General features: G+C 36.6%; 1 long non-coding RNA gene across 1 annotated transcript in view; it reads right to left on the minus strand.

Moving 5' to 3' along the window:
- LOC114699819 overlaps positions 1 to 6229 on the minus strand; it is a 1576032-nt gene extending 1569803 nt beyond the window's left edge. The window contains exon 1 of the long non-coding RNA XR_003735587.1: positions 5807 to 6229. This is a non-coding gene — a long non-coding RNA (uncharacterized LOC114699819). The remainder of the gene's footprint in view (positions 1 to 5806) is intronic.
- Positions 6230 to 20719: the final 14490 nt, after the last annotated feature.

Here is a 20719-nt window from a genome sequence, read left to right on the forward strand (position 1 = left end):
TCAGAAGACCAATATTCTGCATGTGTTACTGGTTTAAATTTTCTTTGAATATTTGATCCTAAATAAAAAAAATAGCAATGTATTGATTTTAATTATTCGATGATAAGAAGGAATCAAGATAAGAGAGATTCCTTTTATTACAAGGGCACAGAATCTGACATTTACAGTTTAAGCAATTATTATTGAGCTTCTGGTTGTTTTTAACTTAGTGTGAAATAGTTCAGAAATAGACTTATTTAGGGCAGGTAAGCCGGTTAGCATGATAGCTTACCACATCGTTTCTGTTTAACCTTCTGATCCCTGTTCAACAAGTCATACTTACACTGAGACTATTTTATTCTATTAAAAGCACATGGAAAGTAATAAAGATAATTAAACACATATACATGAATCACATAATTTTCAAATTTGCTGAAAACTTTTTATTGTATATAATCACAGACCTAAAAATCATTATCCAAGTAGAATTGATTTCTAAAATTTACATCAACAAGCTTTACTTAAACTTAATAAGAAATAATTATTCACTTCTTGATGATTTCATCATATAACTGCTAATATATATCTTTTAAATGTGTAATAAGATCTAATTTTCTTTAGTGAGCACATCTTGAACAATGGATTGAGCTATTTAGAAATATTGAAACAATGCATTTACTAATGAATATTTATGACCATAATTAAGTGATTATTTTTTCCAGATTTTTATAAACACCATCAAAGAAAAAATATTCAGAATATTGTGGTAATGAAGCAGCAAGAACACGCGCAGAACGTGAAGGGTCCTACCTTCCTTTCCTCATTCTTACATAATCTGGATTGCCAGATGATACTTCCCGATTTAACATGTTAGTGGTCATGACTATTTGGGGGCTATATAAAATCAAAACAATGAGTTTAAATATACCTTATTTTCCACAGTAATGTTCTGAGTCTAATATCTGTAATACGATCATATTGATCAGTAATTACTATGAAAGAGAGCCCAGTTCAAGACCTAGCAGGAATCCTTACTAGGCAAGACAGCTATCCGTGATTGCAGTATGATTCAGATCTGTGACAGAATTACTTAGCAAAGTAGCAAGAGTCTGTGGAAGCAAGTCAGCCTGAACTTTTCAAGCACCATCATTTAGTTTTTCAATGTCACAAAAGGCTTCTTTACTTTAGATGTAAAGTCCCGAGACATGGTTGGTTGCACTATCCACAACTTTTAAAATATTCATATGTATTAATAGAAAATAATGCTGATGTTTTGAGGCTTTTTTAGAGCAATCAAAATCATTAAAAAAATATAAATATCTAAGAACTAGTTAGGCGACTGCTTCCTTTAATATTTTCAGTGACCTCTTCTCTCTTGTGTTTTTTCTTCTAATTATGTCTCTCCACACTTTTGGAATTAACTTCCTGGAAAGAATGTCTATAAAACCACAGTTATTATAACAGTTCAGAACTGGAATTCTGCTAAATACTTCCTTTTCACTAACTTGATATCAAAAGTTTCTCCATTAATAAATTTTAAATAATGATGCTGCAAATATGGAATGTAGCTTTACCTTGCTATTAAAAAAAAAAAAAAAAAAAAAAAAAAAAAAAAAAAAAAAAAAAACTTTCCTGGTTGTTTCTAAATTTTTTTGTCTCTAAATTACATTATAAGTGACTCATGTAATAAGATTTTTACAAAGAATATCAGAAAATTTATTTTATTTGACTGAAAGGCAGGACATAAGATCATATATCTATGGATAAATGGCTACAAATATATAGGTAGAACTATACAATCATCCACAGAAAAAATTCTTGAGGATTCTGGCTGGGACTTCAAAGAGAATTTTGAAAGATCAGTGAAATAGAATCTATCATAACATACTAAATAGGTCAAAGTGTATTTGTATCAGAAATCTATCGATTAATGTATAAGCATAAAAATTTGCAAATAAGATATTCACATTAACATATGAAAATATATGTAAATGCATATACCTGTATGTAAAATTAAGTAGTAGACTTTTACACAAGAAAATATAGGTTGAAATATTTTCTTAAACTTAAAAGTACCTGGAACAACTATATGATGAGCTTTAATATTTAATTATACTAATGATAAAATTTGGAAATATTTGAAGTAAATCTTGGGATCTTTATCCTTCCTGCTAAGATTTCTATTCCAAGATATATTTGTAATTTGTAAATTTCTGCTTATGTCTAATATAAGTTCTATTTTGATATCACAGTGTTTTTCTTATGTACATTTCTGAGACTTTTTAAAGAAATATTAGGATTCACATGCCTCTGAAATACTCACACTTTGTATTTATGTGCATTTTCTGAAAATTGTAAGTGAAAGCCATGCCCACCTAGAATTTATACCACAGATAAATCCAACAGGAAAGTGATGAGACAGAAATTAAAGATAAAAGGTTCCAACTTCTGCTTCCTCTTTACTGACTGATAAAGCTGTTTTATCTCCTTGAGTAAAATGTAATGGAGAGGACCCAGACACCATTGCCTTTTCACAATCTTTCAATCTCCCTCTGTGTTTATGAAAAATTTACTCAGTTTAAATATTTTTTTAAGTCTAAGCTCCCTAGCTACATCCTATGTTGCTTGAAGATATTTACTTCATGTGGCTAAGGTGGGCTGAAGCTGTCAAGAAATGGAATGACAACGTAACTAATACATAACATGAATCAAAGTGGATTTAAAAGTCACAGTTGGTGATTCCCGCTGTCCAACTGTCATCCTCAGGGTTGCTTCAATTTTAGAAAGTATTTAACAGATATCCATATATGATGGTTGTGTTTTTCAAATAAAAATTAAAAATTAAGCTATTTCCCAATTTTTTTTTCAATGTAGTCCTGGGTTATTGTAAGTGTCCCAGTACAAGTTAAGTACATATATATGTGTTTTATGTATTCTATATGTATACCCATATCCAGAATGTGTGCATTTAGTAATCCACTATCTTTCCCATAAACATGAAGTTAACTTCTGGAGTGTTACTACTCTACTATATGAAGAAGGTACTAAGAAATTACTTTTCAAAAACTTGTGGAACATCGTCTACTTACAAGATGATTGTGGTATCAATTTTATCAAAATTTCATTAATAGTGAAGATGCAGATAAACATAGGTGCATCCGGCTTTCTTGGAAGATAATCATGAAAATAATAAAAATCATATATGGCCATCAAACCTATTTAACTAAATGAACACTGTGTTGCTAGCTGACTTTAAAATTTCCAGTAAGAGTTACCATATTTAAGTAATTTAACAGGTTTAGTAATTATCAGAAATTAAATTTTCAGCACCTTTCTCTGAAGTCCCCATATTCTTTGCTGTGTGAGAGGCATAAACTTGAGATAGTTTGGTTAAAAATATCTATAATCATTGTATCTGTGTAGTGAGAACCAGGATAAAATTAGATTCTTCACAAAGCTAGTCACATCATTAATTGAATTCCAAGCCCTCTTGATACTGTGTGAATCTATCAGAAATAGAGTTTCAAGAATGCACAGTTAGGGGCTGTTCAACTATCTGATGACTTAGAACACAATCACATGTATTTTAAGACACACACGCATGAGGGGAAAGTATAATATAATTCAAATGATTGCTTGTACTAATTTTCCAAAGGTGTCATGCCTATCTCTGTGTTCCTTAAAATATGTTATATAAATCTATAACATTTTAATTACCAAATTATGATACTAATAAGACTAAATTGGTATTGTTCAGACTGCTTAGACACAATGCTGTACCACACTGTAGTCTACAGGAAAACCTAGGGACTAGAAAGATACTTCCTGTTGTGGAGTTGATTAAAAATATGATCTAACATTGAGTACAATGGCTCTTGATGCAACTTAAGCCTTTTGTGCTCTACCTGTAAAATGGGCAATGCACTTATCTCTCAACTATATAATTATTTTCTCAGATGCATCAGTTGGGATAATGTTTTAAAATATATGTAGCAAGGCAGATATCTCTCCAAATTATTATTGCTATCATAATTGTTGGCATAAAGACACTAAACAGTTAGTCTGGGATAGATATACCTACTGTCTTATTTGAAGACTTTTAGGGTCTAAATTTTATATAAATGTTTTTATAACTATTTCAGAGACCATAATTTTATATAATTCCAGAGAAAGATGAACATTTATTCTAAAAAAAATCACTTCAAAGTTCTGTTAACTTTATTCAACTATTTTGGGAAATAACTATGCTTCTCCATCTTAAATTTACAAAACAAAAATATGTTGCATTCAACCTGATAATGTTTACTTATTTTCAGATACAAGTTTGCACACACATGTGCGCGTACACACACACACACACACACACACATACACACACACAAACTGTCATTAAAACTAGTGCACATTGGCTTTACACACGCCATGGCAAAAAAATACATTGTTTTTAATGGAGCTCTTATTCACCATAATCTATCACCATGGATGTAGCTGATAGTTTTATGTGAACAGATCCAAGTGTACTTTAATTTATAAAAGGAAACTCATTAGAAATGTTTTATGAAAGTTAAAAAGTGCTTAGGAGAACTGAAATTTTGAGAGTTATACTTTAGTCATGTTTCAGTTCATATGCCATTTTTTCAAAGATAACAGAAAATTCAGTGTTGCTGATAAAGCAAACTCCACACACATTTTTTTCCCGCATCAACGTGATTAAATCGGTATAAATGAGCGTTAGATTTGTTTTAGTACCGTTTTCCATTGCTCCATCTGCTGGATGTGACTGCATCTCCTGCAGCAAGTGGGGACCCCTCAAACTAACGTGAATTAATTCAGCAGGTGGCTTCAAAAAGGCTCCAGAATGTTTCTTGTGAAACTTATAATGACTTTTACATTCTTTTGTTCAATAAGAGTTCCTATTTTAATGTAAGGGGAAAGGGGAATGGGGTAAAACAGACTATAATCTCAGAAAAGATACAGTTTGCAGCAGATGAAGTATTAAAGACAAGAGATGGGCTTCTCTGCTGGTTTGAACACTATTCTCACCATTCTGTTTTTATTGGTATTTATATGACAGGTCCTAAAGCCTTCCTCCTAAGCCAGAAATGGAAATCATATGCAAAATAACTTTTTGAAACATTTAAAGGGGACATCCAGGAAACATAAATATCACAAAAGGCAATCATGACTCTCAACAGAATTGACCGAGTGATAGGGTATCATTTGCTTACTGACCCCGCAGCGTCTACGCAGGCAGCTCTTGAGTCGCACTCTTGGACAAGGCAGCCCCAGTTTTCCGCCTTCTCCCAGTCACAGACCGGACAACATGCAGCTGCTGCCACCAGCCAAACCTCTTTCAGGGCCACCACCGCTGCCGCTGCTGCTTCAAAACCGTGGCTGCTGCTGCTGCTGCTGCAAAGAAAGGGTTACTCCTCCCTGGGAGTCAAGTGGCTGCAAACTTCCCCTGTTTTACATGTACGTTTCCCTGCAAACTTGTAAGCCCTTTCCTGCAGAAGGGCCAAGGAAACCCTTCACAAGCATCACAGTCAATACCATCATAACCCACACCCCCAGAAGGTAAGACCTGCGATTCTATCCGAAAGGCAATCTTCATCCAGATGGGAAGCACCTCTTCCAGCATCAACTGCCCCCGCTCGGTTCCTATCAGCAAATTTACCCGTGCGAGCAGTCGCCACTGCCACCAGCGAGTGTGAAGGTGGAGGTAAAGTTTGACGAATGGTGGCCACCCCTGGCAGGGAAAGGATCTAGACATCTACCTACCCACGAGGGCTGGGCGACAGGAGATGCCTGTAGGAAAAGTGTCACGTACCTTTCTCCGGTTGTCGGGCTCCAAGCTCAGGACCCCGTGAGTCTGCGATGTGGCGGGGCGAGCGTCCAGCCCTGGCCGCGGGCTCCCTTCCGGGGGTGACCGGAGCCGCCTCCGCCGCTGCGCCCGGGCGCGGGGCCGAGCCGCCTGCGACGCGCCAAGGGCGCCGGGCACTGCCAGTCACTTGGCCCAGAGAAGTTGGGCAGAGCCTCCGTGGCGAGCCTCGGCCACCGGGGAGAGCAACACGTTTAGTTTGAACTTTCCAGCTCCAGTCCCAGCGAATACACACTCAACGCACACACACGCGCGCTCCGAGAGCCTGTCACAGGCGAGCGGACTGGCACCCGTGGCTCTCTGGCCGCGTCTTTCTCTCTCCCTCGCTCTTATTGGCGCGGAGGTTATTGTTTTATTTATTTATTTCCTCCTCTTGGCTCCATCCCCCGCCCCTCATCTCCCGCCCTGCCTGCTCCTCCTCCCCCTCCTCCCCCTTAAGTGTCTCTGAGCCCAGCGGTGGCTGTCGCTCCAGCTGCGGCGTTGCGGGCTTGCCGGCTGCTCTCCCCTCCCCGCGTGGGGGCGCGGGGACCCAGGCGCCCTGGGAGGGCGGGGCAGCAACAGGGAGAGGACACCCAGGGGGCTCTGCTTGCTGTGGAGGAGGCGACGAGTGTCAGTGGAGGTGAGGGGACTTCTCTTCGGGTTCCCGGGACAGTGCTGCGTGCGGCTCCACCACCCTCCAAGAGGAGAACCTGGTGATCGCAGCGCAGAGACTCTCCGCCCTGGCGGTGGATGCGCTTGAACCGCGGCTGCCTCTTGTGAGTGCAGATGCACCGGCTCCAGCACCCCGCCAGAGAAGGGGCTCGTCAGTGTCCAGCGGCTGGACTGCTAGCCTCCTCCTCGAGGGCATCTGCAAACCCCAGGGGGACGCTCCCATTCCCAAAAGGGAGTTTAACCTCCGGCGATGCCAGTTGTCATTTTTGTAAATGGTGGTTCAAGTGTATGTTAGGCTTCCTCACTGCCCTGCCTGCGCCTCCTCCTACTCTCGAGAAAGGTGCCTTCCTCCCTCAGGTGCAGTACCCATGGCTGGGGCGACGGGCTTGGGACGCCTACCTTCCACTCCAAACCGACCTACAAGATCTGATCCGGAGTGCAATGTCTTTGGGCTACCGTTGGCCTCCAAACTGAGCTCTTAAATGGCAATTGACCGCAGGTGCCACGGTTTTTCAGTCACAACCTAACCTTTTCCCAAACCTGCGGAAGAGATGATGACCTTAGAGGCAGCCGCCCACCCCCACCCTCTACAGTCTGAAAGCTATTTTCCACCAAGAAGCCCATTTTTGACTCAAGGAAATCCTTCCATTCCCGTGGAATACTCCACTGCCTGACGGCTTTTCCGGCAAAAAAAAAAAAAAAAAAAAAAAATCTTTACAGGGTTCCCCAAAAGAGAAGGGAGTGGGGATCAAAATGAAATAAATCTAGGCCGCATCATGATAAACAAGCAGTCAGTAAACTAGGCACCATCCCAAAGGATGGGATGCAAATTTTGCCTCCCGGATTTGGAAGCGGGATTCCTTTCCTCAGCGTTTTGCCCTGGGAAGCTCTAGCATTTTTTTTTTTTTTTAATAAATACTCTTGTAAAAGCACCCGTTTAATACTAGAATGCTTACAATGTTGGATTTTTTTTATAGTATGTATATATTCTAACCTATGTGTGTATTTTATATTATGCCCAGTTATTTCTCCCAACTTTCTGATAATTTCTGGTTAGATATTTATTCATTGGTTGTTTTCAATATTTGCTTAGAATTTCCCTATTAATGTACAAATACCCCTTAAGGACCAAGGGTTTTTTTTTTTTTTTTTTTTTTTTCCTACTTTTCAGTCTCATTGACATCCCAAGTAAGCCCCCCAGAGGTCAGCCGGGGAACAGGTGGAGACTGATGTGAGAGAAGAAAAGAAGGAAAAGAATGCTCATCCTTTCTGCATACTACAGTTGCTCTCTTCCCTACAGCCAGTTGTCACTTGCAAAGTAGAGTGACTCTGACTGCACTCCCAGGTCCTCCCTCACTTAGGAAGCACCAGCTTTCTGGGAAAGGGGGCCACAGATAGTATCTTTCCACTAAATGGTATCACACAGACATCACCAAGGAAGAACAGTTAGTTGCGGTGCCTCGCTGCTCCTGAGTGATGAACACGAATGATTGTCATTCTCTGAGACCATGTCTTCCATAACATAGGGATATCTTCATTCAAAATTAGCATGTCCCCCAAGTTGGAACAGCATACATTTGCTATGTGATCCAAAGATAACCAGACTCTTAACCTGTTAGATGGCTAACTGACTATGGGATTAGAATTTTAGATACAGGTTTATATGAACCTATATCTAAAAGTATTCATATATATTAGAGATAGATAGATAGATAGATAGATAGATAGATAGATAGATAGATAGATGATATAGATAGATAGATAGATAGATAGATAGATAGATAGATAGATAGATAGATAGATGATAGATAGATGGGAAGAGTTGGAGGTCAGTGGCTCCTCTCCTGTGTTTATCCTAGACTCATACCCACATCTCCTGGACTGCCCCTGTAATAGTTTTCCTTTTTTTCCCCATGTGAATTTTATCTTTCATCACATTTGTCCTCAGTGTGCTTCTACTCAGCAATATCCCAAAAGACAGATGTTTATTGGGAGCTGAATTGCACATAATGTTGCTATAATAACCTAGAACACATATTTGTCACTGAAAATCATGTAAATTGGAAAAGAAATTCGATAGTTATTATTTTGTTATCTTGACAAGTGATTGAATGGCGTCCATGAATATTAGCACTGTCCATGGTGGTACACGCCTGTAACCTCAGGACTAAGGTCGGCCAAGGATCACAAGGTCTGGACTAGTATGGGCTACATAGGGAAAATTCATTCAAAACAAATCTACCACTGGAAGCCATCAATGATTGTGTTTATGACTGTACACACAGTGTGATTCAAGTACATTATAAATATGTGCAGTGTGTGAACGTGCTAACACAAATACATAAAGAATACAGCATTTTATTGGAGTTTCATTGTATTTATTAAACACTGCGAGATATTAAAGACTAGTCTAATGTATTGAAAGGGAATTTTGAGAAACTACAAATTTTACTTTTAAAAAAGAGTGTACAGTTGCACAACTTCACCAACCAGGTTAAGCTTATTTAATAATATTCAGTTGCTATTTTCTTGGCAAAAATCCATCTTGCCATATCCATGAAGAAATGGAAAAAAATAATAAGAGAGAAGGAAGTCTTGTTAAGAAGCAGGAAGCATGGAGAGACAGAAATGTAGATGTATATATCATGTCTGCTGAGAACGTCAGCATGCTCAGAATGCTGATTCTTAGCATTCTACATGATATATCAAGTTTAGGGCATTTGTCTACAGATTTGTACTGTTGTGTCTACGTTGTCAAAACTAAGTCAGACAGACAACAGGGAAAGCAGGCAATCCTCCTTTCCAAGTCAAGAAATTCTACTATCTTAAATTTTAAATATGAGATACCATCATGAGTTATAATTTCATTTAGTTCAAAAATTTAACCATTTAAAAATACTTAAGGCATCACCACTTACCTCAAATAACTAGTTCTTAAACAGTGACCTATTTATTTGCATGTAGGTATACATACACACTGTCAACATCTAGCCTTACTGGCTGTATGTGTAATTATCTAGTTTATACATGTAGAAACTAGAGGTCAAATATAAAAGGAAATATGCTGACTACTGTGCTAGACACAGCAATTACTGTATTTTGGGGCTAAGGGTGACTTTTTGTATGTTAGAAAATGACTATGCAAATTACTAACAAATATAACCTTAATATTTAGCATGTTTTATCTCCTCATTTTCTTCAGCCCTTTTTAATTTTTTTTGAAAACTTCCCTATTACAATGTATCCTTTGTGACATCCTTGCAGATTATGAAGCAAAGACTACCTATCGTCCACTCCTGTGTACATTTCACCTAGATCTGTGAACAGTCTCCTCATGCTGTACTAACCACCACCACCACCACCAGTTTTTTTTTTTTTTTTTTTTAACTCTTCCTTCAGTTTTATTAAGTCTTGAATGACTTTGGGGCACAGTCCAGAGAGATTTTCAATAAGTTTTTCAATTATATTTCAAGGGAGCCCAAAAGAAGGGCAGTCTTTTTGCTGTTAAGAAGATCAAGGTTAGAGATATCCACGATAAAGTTTCCAGAGAGGTCTCTGTGTGTGTGAAAACAGAAATCGTCATCGTGCCCAATGTGGCTTTTCTCAATATTGTGAACAGGAGCTCTGGAATGAAATCCTCCAAAGTCTTCATGGTGTCTATATGGTTTACATTCAACAGTTTCTCCCTTCCTATTTTACAAGCTGAGCTCATTTGATTCAGTATTAAAATCTATTCCTCTTGAACCATAATAAATGCTAATCCATCTGTTTAGATTACACCGCCTTTCTTCATCTCTCCAGCTAGAGTCCCTCTTTATCATTTTCAGTCTCTGCACAGTCACATGGTTTGATGGCAATCACCTCCTTGTTTGATTTTTGAATCATCCTTATTCTCATGACTATATTTTTCCAACAGAGTACAGAACAACTTATAACTGCATGCACCTGAGACACATATGGGATAAATTTTCTATATCATTAGAATTTAAATCCCATGGGGAGGATTTTCAACACTTTGTTCAGCTGTAGTGGAGTGTCTGAACATACAGTAGTTGCCCAAAAGTGAATGGTTCTATGGAAAATGTCAATTAATACAATTTGTAAGGTTCATGGAAGAAATAGTGGACATTGAACAATTATTTTATGATATGATTAATAAAATACAACAGTATTTTAATAAAATTATAGTTTTTAATCACTACTATAAAATGCCGTGGTGTTTTTAACTTGTTTTTGTCATTTCTATAAAAACAACACACATTGCTTTATTATAAACCTTAAATTTATTCTCTGCATATGTTTTGATAATTAGAAATAATAAAAATTAAAAATTCACAGCATGTTGGCATCCTAGAGCAGTAAGGCTTTATTCATCATTAATTTACAACTGTTTTGGTTTAGAATTTAAATGTTTTTAAAAGAAAAAAAATTAATCTACATTCTAAATTAATCACTGACTACTTAGTTTAAAGTTGATAATGACAGGTAAAACTTACTGTTACACAGAATGTTCGCTTTAGAGAAGAAAAGTAATTTAAGTCATAATCAGTAAGTAGCATACATGACGTTTATATACTTAATTTTTCATTATATAAAATTTGTGATATGATATGAGACTAATTCAGATAGCACTTTTAATTTCAGAAGGGTCTATGAAAGTGATAGATTGAATATGTAAAAAGTGAGAAAATAGAAATGAAATGTACCTTTTAAATCCAAAATTTTTGCCTTTGTTTCCCATTTTATTTGAGATAGATTGTTTTATCCTGTACAGTTTACCCCTCCTTCTTAGCTTACTCCTACCAGTTCCTCACCAAACCACCTCTTCTCCAGATTCCAGATCTACTCCCTTTCTTTTTCTTTCTTTCTCTCTTTCTCTCTCTCTTTCTTTCTTTCTTTCTTTCTTTCTTTCTTTCTTTCTTTCTGTTTTGTTTCTATAAAAATCTTTCAACCAAGACTTTTTTTTCATTTTTTTTGTTATTAAAAGATTTTCTATTCATTTTACATACCAACCACAGATTCCCCTCTCCTCTCTCCTCCCGTACCCACTCACCCCCCATTCCCACCTCCTCCAAGGCAAGGTCTCCCATGTGGAGTCAGTAGAGCTTGTTATATTCAGTTGAGGCAGATCCAGGCCCATCCTCCCTGCATCCAGGCTAAGCAAAGTGTCCTACCATAGGCACTAGGCTCCAAAAAGCCAGCTCATGCACCAGGGACAGGTCCTGATCACACTGCCTGGGGGCCCCCTAAACAGTTCAAGATAAACAACTGTCTTGCTTATCCAGAGAGCCTAGTCCATTACCATGGGGGCTCCTCAGCTATTGGTCCACAGTTCATGCATTTCCACTGGTTTGGCTGGTGGTCTCTGTACATTTTCCTATCATGATCTCGATGTCTCTTGCTCATAGAATCTCTTCTTTCTCTCATCAATTGGACTCCTGGAGCTCTGCCTGCCACTCAGCCATGCATCTGTGCATCTGCCTCCTTCAGTCAGTGGATGAGGGCTCTATGATGACAGTTAGGGTATTCAGCCATCTGATCACCAGAGTAGGGCAGTTCAGGCACCCTGTCGACTATTGATCTACTCCCTTTCTGTCTCTCCTTAGAAAATAACAAGCTTCTAACAGCTCACACCCAAACACTACAAAATAAAATATAGTAAAATAAAACAAAAACCATCGTATTGAATTTGGACAAGGCAACACAACAAAAGGAAAAGATCCCAAGAGCAGGCACAAGAGTCAGAAACCCACTCATTCAAACATTCAGGGTTCCCATAAAAAGTACTAAACTGAGAGCTGTAGTGTATATGCAGGGGACCTGGTATAGACCCATGTAGGTCCTGTACCTGCGGTCTCTGCATGTTCATGTGTACCTAGCTTAGGTCAGTCAGAGATTCTTCTTAAGTCCAGAAATTTTGATGAGGCTCAATAAAAACACAAGGATTTTTTATAATGCTAAAATACAAAGAAGTGCATTTCCCATATTCTCAATGTTCAGTGGAAATGCCATCTCAGGAAGAGGGGTGGCGTGCTTTCAATGACTACTTGACTTTCAACCTTGGTGTTTGAAAAATCCTACTTAGTGTCGCTGGGAAAAAATTCATGGTAGAAATGGATTAAAAACTACTGTCTTTAATATTTTGAGATAGGCTGATTTTAAACCTTGGAAGGTCAGGGATATTTTATCTCTGATGCCTTAAAAAGCTTGCATTTTCCAATATAATTTAAAAGTAAATTCATTAATATTAACATATAAGAAGATGGCTGTATTTACTTTTAAAAACAATTTAATTTCAACTTTATTTTTGATGCAGAAGATGTCAAATATAATTTAAATGATTTATCTTTTGGAAATATTTTCTAAGCATCATTTCTTCCTTATATTTAGTGATATTTTATTTAGCAATAAACGAAGCCTATTTCAAATGTTCTCTTTTGTTGATCAAAGGGCTCAGATACACAAAGGTTAACTATATCAAGAGCTGTACAATATCATTTCAAAAGGCAAAATTAACCCACACTTTTGAGATAACCTTTCAAATATTGCTTTTGATGTTTATTCCTACTAAACCAATTTTAAGGCTAGAGTATTGAGATCTGTGAAAGACATATGAGAAAAACCTACCCAACTAAATGCAAGAATATCCACCTGATTCTTATTTCACACAGCCATATAGTTTTCAGTTAGTAGCTAAGTTATTTTCTTGGCCTAGTACAAGGACACAGAACATACGAAGTTTGTGAGTAACGAAGGGAAGGAAGGAGATGTGCAATGTTATTTTGTACAATATCATAATATACTCTTGTTGCTATAGTAAAAATATCATAATTTATGTAAGAAATGTTCATTTCGTATAATTCAATAGGCTTGAAAGTTCAAGACCAAAATGGAAGTAGATGAGATGTCTGATTAAGGCCATTTCCTTGTGGACAGCACCTTCTAAGTCCCCACGAAGTAGGAGCTCCAATGTGTCTCCAATAAGTAGGCACTAAACCCACATAGGTGGACTTTTCTTTCAGCTACAAAAGCCCACAACTTGAGTATTATGCCACTTGTATCTAAATTTAAATGCAAGCTGTTGATGGTGATGCAAACACTTGGTCCACAAAAACGCACAGAGAAAACAAATAAAGGGGCCAGGTACCTGGGATCAGAACATACGTGAAGAGGTATGAGTTCTTGTTATGAATTAAAGTGGGCCAGTTGAAATATAGCTGAGTTAATTGATTTTAAAACTGTGATAAAACATATAGAAAATAGATTTTATTGTCACCTTTTTTGTAGTTTATTAACACAATCAAAATACAAAGGTACAATATGGAACATATTCATATTGTTGTGCAATTATTACCTCCTTATGTCTCTAGACATTTCTTATCTTTGTATAGTAAAGTTTTCTATTCATTTATGAATGATATTCCATGGTTCTCACTCATAAGCTCATAGCAACCACCATTCAGTGTCCTTGGCAACCCATAGGCATACAATTATGATGTATTTGCTATTTTATGTCAGGATTATTTCACTTAGCATGATGTTGTCCAGGATCAATGATGTTACAGCATATGATGTTAAGATGTTTTTATAAAAGGCTAAACCTAATTTCTTTGTTTATAAATACTCAATTTTTCTTGTCCATATTTCCACATTTGGGAATCTGAATTGTTCCATTCTATTGGCACCTATAGATAGTATCAGTATGAATATACTATAGAATTATCTATTACATTCCTCTTTTGAATATTTTAATGATGAAGCAACATACTCTTTCCCATAACAACTCTTATCAGTTTACATTTTCACGAACAGTGAATAAGAATTTCAGTTTCCACATATCATGATAAACAATTGTCTCATGCTCATTTTTATTTGCTTTTAGATATTTTCATGGAAGTGGAGTGTTATCTCAATTTGGTTTTGTGAGAAATTCTCCTGATTAGTAATGTTAAAGACATTATTTTTGCTCATTGACTACTTATGCATTCTTTTTGGAATAAAAGTCTTTGGCTGATTTTTTTAATTGAGTGTTGCTTGTGTTGTTGACAATTCAAAATTCTATATCATAGATGATACCAAATACATAATTTTAAAACATATTATTTGATAGTTGCAGTTTTGTTCTTGTATCAGTTTTCTTTTATGATCCAAAAGTTAATAAATTTGTGATATTCATTTATTTTAGTGTGAAGTATATATTTCAGTATAAAAATTAAAAATCAAATTAAAAAAAACTTAAAGTTTTAAATTAAGCACATCTGTATCACTACTTTTAAGTGCATGTGCCTCAAGTTGAAACATTGTTCAATTCATTTTACTATATAATGTTTATTCTATACTTTCTAAATCAAAGTAAAACTGTGGATTTTAACACCTATGTCTTTATTAGTAGATTAACTACATAAGAAAATATCTTAAGATGCTGTACACTGTGCATTAAATAACATTTGAATGTAAGTGCCCATTTCTTTTTATTTATACTTTGTTATTTTGGGGGGAAGATAAAGAACCAAGTTCAAGTGTCTCCTTGCAATATTTTCCTTTCTGCATAAATGTGATTATTCTTGTTTCACACAGAAATGTTTTATCTCTTGATGAACACAGTAACTGGAGTTGGTGCCACAGGAAGGCAGCCACCACAGAAGGTTGCAAAGCTAAAAAAAACTGACTTAATACACACTGATTTGCCTTAAGATTCTGCTAACCCCCAAAAGCTATACTTTCATATTAATGTATGGAAACAGAAAAAAGCCTGTAATTGCTCCAAGAGCCCACATAAAGTCTGCAACATTAATAAATTTAATAGCTGTCATTTAGACTTCTAGTTCTCAGTTTGTGGTATCTAGGACTTCTTTTATCTTAACGACCAGTGACTGTATATAAATACACATTGCAGAAGAGAACTGCTCACTCCTCATTGTTCTAGGACTCTGCACCTGGACTTTTGTCAGAGGAAAACAGGACACTTTCTAATGTACATTTCTGTAATGTTTCCCATTGTCATGCACCGAGACATTCTATATTAAAATGGTCGGATTAATGGTTGACTCTGTTTTGAAGCTAGTGCTTGAGAAAGCATTTAAAAGGAATAGAGTTCATGCTCTTAACATCCTTAGAAATCGGTCCTCAAAGACCAACGCTTTACTTGTCAATCTCCTGGACGTTGCCAGGTGACAACAAAGACCATGAAAGTTGCTTGTAAACTGCTTTGAATTGCAGCAGTTTACTTTTTCAATAGCCAAGAACAGAGGATTAAAAAAAAAAAAAGAAAAGAAATTCAATTTTATAAAGCTATCTAAATCTTTTTAACTACTTTCTTTAAACGTGCATAGTAAAATGTTTCATGTGAATTTCATTAAGCTTCAAGGTCATTTGGGAAAAAATGGTGAGCATATCATTGACAGAAGTGCTCTGCCTTTGTCGCAGGTGTTTGCCTATCAAGGAGATGTGTGGGAAGACCAGAGGCTCGCCCATTCACTTCCTTTTCATCACTAATAGAGTACTTTCAGGGAAATCGTAATGTCCTCTGACTTTGATTTTTGTAACTAAACGTCTATCTATTATGAAATAAAATTTTTCCTTCCCCTGTGGTTATATTTACTTATACTGAATAAATTAGGGAAAGAGAAATGGGGAGAGGAAGGAAGAAAGAAAAAATAAGAGGGAGGGAGGAGGAAACCCAGGGAATACACAAGTATTTCCAATTGTATCTGAATACTTAGGAATAGCTCGACAACTTGGGCTTTGTATAGGCAAAATATTTTATAAGCATACTCAAAAGCCTGGTATTCTCCACTTGCATTTCAATATTTTGTAATACATATTCAGGTTTAATTGAAACTTGTCCACAGATGAATAATGACAAGTTTAAATATACATAGTTTTATGAGTTTCGTTAATTCCTGAATTATATGTACTTGTCATTTCAAGACCTAAGATTTTACAGAATAATTTTCATATCTTTATCTCCTAAAGGCATTTTAATTAAATATATATATATATATATGCTTTAGCATGAACTAGTATTGAATGAAATTCTATCATAGAGATATCAAGATGCAAATTTTCAAAACATTTGTGAATTTTATACCTAAGTTTGTAACATAACCTCCTGGATTTCAAAAATGATCATGAAAGTTTTCTTCAGATAAATACCTTTTTTTTTTTTGGTTTTTCAAGACAAGGTTTCTCTGTGTAGCTTTGCACCTTTCCTGGAACTCACTTGGTAGCCCAGGCTGGCCTCGAACTCACAGAAATCCACCTGCCTCTGCCTCCCGAGTGCTGGGATTAAAGGCGTGCGCCACCACCGCCCGGCCTTTCTTCAGATAAATAAACAATTAGAATGGGCACTAGATTTGTATGCTGTGCCTTTCTTGAACATGGTAATTAGTGTAACTTGCAGATAGGTAGTGTATAAGATACTTACACACCTGAACATATATTATTATTTGTAGAAAAATCTACATTAAAGAAAACAATATAATTTTAAGTGAAAACGATGAGAAATGCAAACAAGTATTTTTCATTAGACAAAGGGAAGAGTATCTATAGCACACTATAGATGGCCATCAATGCTTTAGAAGAGCAATATGTAATTAATTAAATCTTGATTAAAACTTAGTTGCCGAAGCTTTTCTTTAAATTATTAATTTCCCAAAAATATATTAGCATAGTTCTTGCTGTGCTTTATTGGAAGATAAATTACAGTAAACACTTCCAGCAACCTAACTTATAGACAACTTCATTCATTATTTCAGCATTAATTGAGGCTGTACTCTGTTATTAAATGGTTTGAAAACTTTAAAATACAAATCAATCAACTCTACTTTGCCTTCTTGTTCATTGTTAGAAACCAAACAGAAGTGCTGAGAATGACCACACAGCATCTATGAATCAAATATATATTATTATTTATTTATATTTAACAATAAAAACATTTCATTATCATTTACTACTATCTTTATTAGATTTTGTGTTAGTTACATGGATTACATGGATTACATTTTATGAAGCATAAAGAAATTCCTTCCACTTTTTTAAATTACAGTTCCTTTTTAACCTATGTGTTGGTGGTTTTTTGTCAGCTTAACTCAAACCAGGATCATCAGGGAGAGGAAGCCTCAGTTGAAGATTTGATTCCCTCAGATTTGTCTGAAGGCAAGAGTGTGGGGATATTTTCATGACTAATTATTGATATGGGAGAACCCATCCCACTATAGGTGCCGTCACCCTTAGAGGGGGGTTGTATCTGCTAACTTGCTTTGCTCTGGTGAAACACTATGTACGAGGCAAACTTACAGAGGAAAGAGTTCAGTTTGCTGGGGCTTATGGTTCCAGGGGATTGGAGTCTAAATTGGTGGAACACAGGCAGCAAATGTTAGGAACCGGATGCTAAGAGTAGGAGTGGAGGCTTCATATCTTGAAATGAAAGCAAAAAGCAGAGAAAAACAACTGAAAATGGCAATAGTCTTTAAAGTGTTTAAGCCTATCTCCAGTGACCTACTTCCTCTAATGAGAACCCACCTCCTAAAACTTCAGACAGTGCCATCAACTGGGGACCAGGTATTCAAATATCTGAGCCACGGGGGACATTTCTCATTTGCTTTAGCCAAAGGTGAAACTTGGGAGCAATCCAATGAACAGCTTTTCTTCATGATATCTGATCCGGTAGATTCCTGCCTCCAGGTTCCTATCCTGTTTGGGTTTCTACTTCGGCATTCATGAGTGATGGACCTTAATCAAGACATGTAAGCCAAAGAAACCCTTTCCTCCCAAAGCTACCTTTGATCACAATGTGTATCACAGTAATACAATGCAAACTAATATGATACTATTTTAATTGCATTCCACATAGATAACGTTGTCTATTCTATTACTTTACAAAGTTCCTCCAAATTATCTTTTATTTTTTGCATAAGTTTAATTTTTAGTTAAATGTTTGCTGAATTTTAATATAGCACAAAATGATAAAATGCCACTATCAACCTTATATTCTTTTTTCAACACATAATCTTAGTCAATTAAAATGTCATTTTGTCTTTTCACTTTGCTTTTTTTCTGGATTTCTAGTTATTTATTTAATTATTTGATTTAATTAATTAATTATAATAACTTTAGTTACTTTACATCCTGGCTCCAGCTTCCCATCTCTCCTCTCCATCCAGCACCCTCCAACCACCACTCTGTTCCTAAACCCCAATCCACTACTCCTCAACTTCTGTTTAAGAAAGGGCAGGTCTCACCATGAGTATCAACAAAACATGGCATATCAAGTCGCAGTAGGACACTCACCTTCCCAAATACTAAAGCTGGGAAAGATGACCCAGTATGAGGAGTAGAGTCCCACAAGCTGGTAAAAGTGTCACAGTGCCACTTTTAGAAGTCCCACATGAGGACCAAGCTACACAACTTATACATTTATGCAGAGTGCCTAGGTCAGTCCCATGCAGGCTTACTGGTTGTTGGTTCAGCCTCTGTGAGACCCTATAAGCTCAGACTGGTTGATTCTGTAGACTTTCTTGTGGTGCCCTGATCCCTCTAGTTCCTACAATCATTTCTTCTCTTTTTCAGGAGAATTCCCTGAACTCCTTCTGATGTTTGCCTCTGGGTCTACATCTGTTTCCACCAGGTGCTGGATGAAGTCTCTCTGATGACATTTGAACTAGGCACCAATGTGGTTACAGCAGATGGCCAGTTCGGGCTACATATCCACTATTGCCAGGAGTCTTAGCTAGGATCATCCTTGTAGATTTCTGGGAGATTGTCTTGCACCAGGTTTTTACCTGGTCTCAAAATGGCCCCCTCCTTTTTCCAGGAGTCTCTTTGAGTAATCTCCCCTTGCATCGCTCAATCTGATTGCTCATGTTCCCAGATACACCTTCTCTCAGTTCACTCATGAAATCTCTTCTATTTCCCCTTCCTAAGGAGATCCTGGCATCTCCTCATGAATCCTCCTTTTTACCTAGTCTCTCTGGGTCTCTGTAATGCAGCATAGTTATCCTCTATTTTATAGCTCTTACATACTCTGTCTTTCAGTTTGTGTTACCTCACTTAGGATGATGTTTTTCTAGTTTCATTCTTTTACCTTCAGAATTCCTGGGGTCCTTATTTATAACAGTTGAGTAGTACTCCATTGAATGAATATTCCATATTTTCTTTATCCATTCCTTGGTTAAGGGACATCTAGGTTGTTTCCAGGTTCTGGTTGTTACAAATAAAGCTGCTATGAATATAGTTGATCAAGTGTCCTTATGGTATTATTGAGAATTCATTGGGTTTATGTACAAGAGTCTTAGTACATAGCTGGGTAGATTGATTTCCAGTTTTCTGAGAAATTGCCACACTGATTCCCAAAGTGGCTATATAAGTTTGCACTCCCACCAGCACTGGAGGAGTATTTCTCTTGCTCCGCATCTTCTCTTCCTGACCTGCAACTTGTGTTTTTTATCTTACCCATGCTAGCAAGTGTAAGATGGAATCTCAGCATCCTTTTGATTTGCGTTTCCCTGATAGATAAAGATGCTGAACATCTCCTTATTTTTTTTTTTTTTTTTTTTTTTTTTTTTTTTTTTTTTTTTTTTTTTTTTTTTTTTTTTTTTTGATAAAGATCTCTTCCTTAAGCACTTCTCAGTCATTTGAGATTCTTCTGTTGAGAATTCACTGTTCAGATTACTTGGTTTGTTGATATCTACCTTTTGAGTTCTTTTTGTTTTTTAAATCATCCCTCTGTTGGATGTGGTATTGACAAAGATCTATTCCCATTCTGTAGGGTGCCCCTTTGTTTTATTGATGGTGTCCTTTGCCTTAAAGAAACTATTGTGAGGTCCCATTTGTTAGTTGTTGATAATAGTGCCCATGCTATTGGTGTTCCCTACAGAAAATTGTCTCCTGTGACAATGTGTTTAAGATTATTTCCCAATTTCTCTTCTACAGGTTCAGTGTATCTGGATTTATGTTGAGGTCTTGGACTTGGGTTTTGTGCATGGTGACAGATATGGATCGATCTCCATTCTTCTACATACCAACATACAGTTGCACCAGCACCATTTGTTGAAGAGGCTTTCTTTTTTTCCATTGTAGAATTTTGGCTTCTTTGTCAAAAAATAAAGAGTCCATAGGTGTTTAAATTTGCATCTGGGTCTTAGATGTGATTCAATTGATCCACCTGTCTATTTTTATGCCAATACTACACAGTTCTTTAACTATAGCTCT

The sequence above is a fragment of the Peromyscus leucopus genome, chromosome 17 (assembly GCF_004664715.2).
Source record: "Peromyscus leucopus breed LL Stock chromosome 17, UCI_PerLeu_2.1, whole genome shotgun sequence".
NCBI classification, from domain to species: Eukaryota; Metazoa; Chordata; class Mammalia; order Rodentia; family Cricetidae; genus Peromyscus; species Peromyscus leucopus.